Source organism: Phalacrocorax aristotelis, chromosome 6 (assembly GCF_949628215.1).
Source record: "Phalacrocorax aristotelis chromosome 6, bGulAri2.1, whole genome shotgun sequence".
Taxonomy (NCBI): Eukaryota; Metazoa; Chordata; class Aves; order Suliformes; family Phalacrocoracidae; genus Phalacrocorax; species Phalacrocorax aristotelis.
Window position 1 is genome coordinate 15,763,720 of NC_134281.1, and position 6,000 is coordinate 15,769,719.

The following is a 6,000-nucleotide window of genomic DNA, read 5'->3' on the forward strand; positions in this document are numbered from 1 at the left end:
TTACCTAAAATAATTGGATAACTTGCTTGTAGATTAAAAACATATGTGATACTTGTATGTCTTTATGCTGTAGGCTTTAGAATTAATTGCCGTCAGCATAAAACAGACCAAACAAAAATAGATTTGCATCAGTTCTTTGTAATGGGGGCGGGGGGGAGCTTGAATGCCAGTGAGGATAATTCTGTTTTGTATTTGGGGGGAAAATGGCTATACAATGTTCACATGCTGGAGTGCAATTTACTATATATGGGAAAGAATAAAGATCCTTTATGTAAATGTAATAACATGCAAGTTATACCTTCAAAAGGAAAGAAAAAGGTCTCTTGTGTGCAGAAAGTTAGCCTACTCCAGCTGTCCTCTCTCACTTTGTGGGGGGAAGACATTTGGGGAAAGGCCAAAACACAGATATTCACAAAGCATCCAATTTTTACTTCAGCATAATGTCTTAATCAGCTTTTACAGAGCTGCTCTGCTCTGTACCAAACATGCTATAAATGTGCTATACATCCATACATGTAAATAAGTCACACTCCCTGTGGTGATGAGAACAAGATGACTACATATTTCAATAACTGCATGATGCTGCAGGTATAGAAAAGCAGCATCGCCTAGTTATTTTTCAGCTGAGCAGGGGACTAGAGCTAGAGCTGCTGAATACTATGGCTATCTCTCATAAAACTGTATGATCAGGTATTTGAAACTTATAAAGATCTCCAGAAATCATACACATTAACATCACAGATGGCCAGCTTGTGACAAGATCCATAGGCTGGAGCCAGCTAGCAAGAACTTGATCTGCTCTGTAATCTGGTCTTCCTCCAGAAGAAATGACTGTAGGTCTATTTCCATGTCCATCAAATTATCAAAATACAGACATCATCTGTCATCTTCTGTCACTCAGCCATGCAATGTTAAATGCCTGTTTTGTGACCAGGTGATAAGTAAACTTCTGGTTATGTGCTGAGAAAGGTCTCAGGGAAAATACTTTTCAGGTGTATTCTGCTTCTGGTTGGCCTCTTCTCTCTCCTGTTCTTAAAAGCACAACTGCCTTTTAAACCGCTGAATGAAAACGGTCAACTGGATAATTAATAACTGGAGAACTAATAAGGTTTAACCAAATTCCTGTGAGTTTCCAGAGAGTATAAAGCTGTCCCTGATGAGAAGTAAATTCAAAACAGCTACTTACTATCCCTCATATTATAATTAATCTGAGTATCAAATAAAATTAGCAGTTGGGATTTAAAAAAAAAAAAAAAAAGAAGGGAGAAGGATAGGGTATTTCTTCCTATAAACTACAATTCATCTATGGAACTTCTTGCTACATGATACCGTGAGTGCCAGAGATTTTACTGGTACAAAAAGAGATTTGATTAATCTCTTCATTCATCAGATAGGGGGCAGGAATCCATCAGAGGCTATTAAGTGCTGAGATACTGTTTGCAATGCATAAAATCTATGCTGTGAAGGTTGCTTATCCTGGGAGGAAGACTATACCAGGAGAAAGGGTGCTGTGGTAGATGGACCTGTGGTTTGCTCCAGTGTTTTTTAGCTCTCTACCAAGCAAGTAATTTCCCCACCACTCAGAAATCCTGGTCTCTCAGTGTTCTAAGCGTCAAGGGGAAGTATGGCCTCTACTCCAGGCTGGAATCTGTTCTTGACTTAAGAATTATAATTTATTTTAAACTCACTGAAGTTGTTAGTTCACAATGATATTTTGTGGAGGACAGGGAAGAATTTGGGGAAGACAGATGAATGTTTTACACATAATGTTTTGTGCTTCCCTAGCTAAAAAGCAATTGAATTGCTCATAGCATAAGATGGAAAGTAAGTGGAATCTCAGCCTTCTAAATGGTATTTTGAAAACAATGTGAGTGAAAAATAGATGTTTAGAATGAAGGTGTGATTTTATAAAAACCCATCAAATTTAGAAATCAAAATGATCTATTGATCCTTTTTTTCATTAAGTGTATCTCCATGTCTCTTTAGAAATGCAACTGTTCCCTTCAGAACCTTAAAAGGTCTCTAATACTACTGCTATAAAATGGAGTTTATGAATAATCAATAGGCTTACATAGATTTTGTTACTTATTCATTCTAGATATCCTAGATATTTAGGCCTAATATTTTTATGTATATTTAACCTAATATACATAGAATTGCTTAGGACAGAATTGAAGCTGTGCCAAACTACAAAAGCTTTTGGCTTTATCCGTTTACTGAATCATTATGCAAATACTCTTGTTTTCGGCATTTAAGCCCTTAAAAATTATTGTCTTTATCTTATAAAAATGATTGGCTTTATATTGTAAAGGATTCTGTTTTACATGATTAACAAGACGTGTTCATGTAAGACGAAATACTCTCCAGTGTAAATTAGGTCTACAGAATTTACCTAAAAGTTTGTTGAGTACAAAAGTTCTACAGCAAGGACTTCTCCTAATGCATAAATTTATCAGCTAAAATCTTGATTGTTTTGCCTGTATTATGTCACTCACGTCTGGAAAGAACAGCATCCTGCTGTTTGTGAAACTGATCTCCTGCTGCAATTTAGCCACTTGTAGGATTCTGTCCCAGTTGCTCTAATCCGCTCTGTTTCAATAGCACCATATTTGGACTCCTTCACACATTCTTTTGCTGCTCTGTTTGGGATGCTCCATGAACTGAATTAGAATTTTAATGTTCTGTTCAAAACAGAAGGAAACTTTTTGTTAAATCAGACTGTAAAGAATAATCTCTTTCATTCCCTTGGATAGAATTTCTACACATGCACTATATAATTTTCCTTCAAACAATAGTCCAGAAGTTTGGGGCGCTATTTCAATATATTAGTTTACTTTATATAAATCAGATCCAATTTGAGTTTTAATGTTGCAATAAGCCCTGCTACCATCTTAAATTGTTTCTTTCCTGTTGTAACTCCTCATTCAGAGTTCAGTGCTCCTTGTTTCCATTATGTCAAAGATTTACTGATATCTTTTCGAGACGCTTGTGCAAGTCAGGACAAATTAAAGTGGAGAACTGAAAGGACTCCAAAAATGGTGTTAGAAATGACACCAAAACACAAGTGCGCTGTAGATATTTTTGCAGTACTTTCAAGAAGTTAACAAAGATACGCATATGTATTTTGCCAGTAGCTATCTTCTGATCCCCACATAAAACAAGGTTTAGAAAAAGCAACTTAAAGCTTGATTGATATACCTATGTAGACATTGTCTGTCACTTTACTTCACAGCTAAGCCTATTAACTTCAGTGGAACTATTTATGGCTAAGATAGCAATTGAAAAAACAGGACAGCAGAATGTGATCCGTTTTAATGAAGAGCTCCTAGGCTTATACTTGGTTTAAGAATTGTTCTTTAGTGAATAGGTTTTAGTTTACTGGGAAATAAAAATGTGGTTGAATTATGATGATAATTTTACTCTATGAAAAGAAAGAAGTTCCTTGGACAAAATGTAATATTACATGAGTCTCTGTTGTACAATTTTAAAATTTTCAGTGCAGTGTATATAGCTTACCTAAGTGTATGAAGAGAACAAAGACATTATGTAATTCAATAATTTCATAAATTGTCTCTTACTTATACCACACTTCCTGCACTGGTAAATTTAGGAGGTTTTTTAGAGCATGTACCATGTTTGTTTTAGCTGTAGCTTTCTGCCATCCAGAGTTCTCTCAGTGTGCTGGATTATCATTGGCAGGAGCCAGGATCTGATGAGAAACACCATCCTGTGAGTGGGGTTAGGGATGAATGCAGAAATTGGAAAAGACAGTGGCTACAGCAGTTTGATAATATATAAATTGCTATCAAGTTTTACAGCTAGCAATGGAACAGAGAAGATAACAAAGAAAAAAGGGGAAAGAAAAAATAATTCAGAAGTGAAGATGAATCAGGGAGAGAGGTAGAGAAATACAGGAGGAAGCAAAGGAAACCATACTGAAGAAGTAGGACAAAGAAAAAAGTAATATATGGCCACCTTCTTGCTTACATTTGGCAAGTAATGTGTATATGATTTGTTCACAAATGTGTTAACATTTCAGATCATAGAAACATATAGGAAAGAAAGACATTTAGAAATTTTTATCAAGGGATTTATTTTATGTAATATAAAATGAAGGGATTTTTAAGTGATCCATCTATGCAATATTAGCTTGAAGGCTTGTGGTTCTGCTGTTCCTTCTCTGTTTGTACTTTAAAATTAATTGAAAGCCTCATTGTTTTGTTTAAACTGTGAAAGCTTCCAAGGTCAATGAGTGAGGTAATTGACCTGCCTGTTGTAGGGCAAAAATATGTATGTTAAATTGCATAATTAGTTTTAATTACTTAATTATGGTGTTTAATGTGTGGAGGTCAAAGGTTACTATTACATTTAGAAGTCATGGCAAGAAACACAAAAATAAGCAACATAGCTTAATTCTGTAGTTCTTTGGGTTTTAAAGAAGGGGTTTACTGTGATCTATCCATGACCTTGGATATTGATGATTATATCAGATAATATGTTGCTGTTATACTTTTTGGAATCACAGAGACACCTTTGTAAATGACTAAGTGACTTTACCAAAGACTTCATTTAGGTTTAGAGTATGCGAAAGTTAATCAACAGTGGGAACTCAACTGACAGCAATTTAATCTGATTGGGTAAGGTAATTACATGATTACCATGAGTGTTTATATATGGACAAGGATATTTTTATTGGGAAAAAAAAACCTAATTGCTTTCTTACTGAGAAGAGAAAAAAACAAACAAATTTGTTATCACAGGTTAAGAGGACATCCTTCGTTCCTTAAAATAGCTTCTTTTCATATTTTAGTGACAAAAGGAACTCATAATTCTTTGCAAATTTGCACTGGAATTATGCTATGGGTTCCTCTGTTTCTAAACTAGAAATAATGCCATTATTAACTTGTTTTGATTAAGAAGCTCATTGCTTGCACATTAATTGTGTATAGCCTAAAGATGTCATGATGCTTGTAATTCATGATCTCTTTTACTGTGTGTAAACACTGTTGCTTAAATACAGGTTGATTTCACCACACTTAAACCTACAGGTCAATTATACTCATAGATATTTCTGGGAAGGAGGGCATTATTTGTTTTTTGTGATGGTTTAAAAAAAAGCACTATGTACAAGGTAGGTAGATAAATGATGATATTCCTAAATGCTAGAAGAAACAGTCTCAATTTAGGTGCTCTGAATGGTCCTTTAGAAAATGCTCTTTCAGTCTGTTGACAATGGAGGGAGTGTTGGGAGATGAATCTTCATTAACAAACATTAACCTTTGTGAATACCTCGCCGAAGTGCGCTACAGAGTAGAATCCCATTTGACTCATAAATAGTGGCTTGCTACAAAGCGTGTTTAAATAATGGGCCAGGCCTGGCCTTGGCACTTTGTATGGTCGTGTTAGACACCAAAAAAAGAAATTGAAACATAAGAATAACTTCATATCTCATCAGTAACTATTGAACATATTCTGCCAATGGAAATGGGATACAATCCTCTAAAGGCTAACTTCTAAGGAATTAAATAAGTAATGAACTAAATGTTAAATGAGAAATAAATGCATTTTAAAAATGAACAATATAATTGTGGGAAAAAGTTATGTGATACATTCCATGTTATAAAAATAATTTGTTCTCCCTTTTGCTAATTTTTCCCTAAATAAGGTCTTTAGAAAATATTACAATTTTGAATTGTTTTTCTAAACCAGATGATCCAGTCACTGTTGGAGGCACATAGCCACGGCAAAATCTCATGCTGTACATTGATCACCTGTCCAACCTTTGCCTAGAGTGTGATCCCCAGTTCCTTCAAGAGATCCATCTTTACCTGTCTATAAAGAAGAAGAGGAGGAGGGAGACATCTGGGATATTCAAGTATCAAAGTTTAACACCAGAGAAGGTTGAATCTCCATTTATATTATTCTCTATATATGTTGCTAGTATTGACTTGGATATTTGGCTGAAGAATTTTTTTTTCTGTAATTATATAGTATGCTCTG

The 6,000-nt window shown here is 34.9% G+C and overlaps 1 protein-coding gene across 1 annotated transcript in view; it reads left to right on the forward strand.

The window, feature by feature from the left end:
* Window positions 1-5,796, forward strand: part of ERC2 (ELKS/RAB6-interacting/CAST family member 2) — a 474,805-nt gene extending 469,009 nt beyond the window's left edge. The window contains exon 18 of the mRNA XM_075096173.1: window positions 5,710-5,796. The gene's annotated coding sequence lies outside the window, so the exon portion shown is untranslated. The remainder of the gene's footprint in view (window positions 1-5,709) is intronic.
* Window positions 5,797-6,000: the final 204 nt, after the last annotated feature.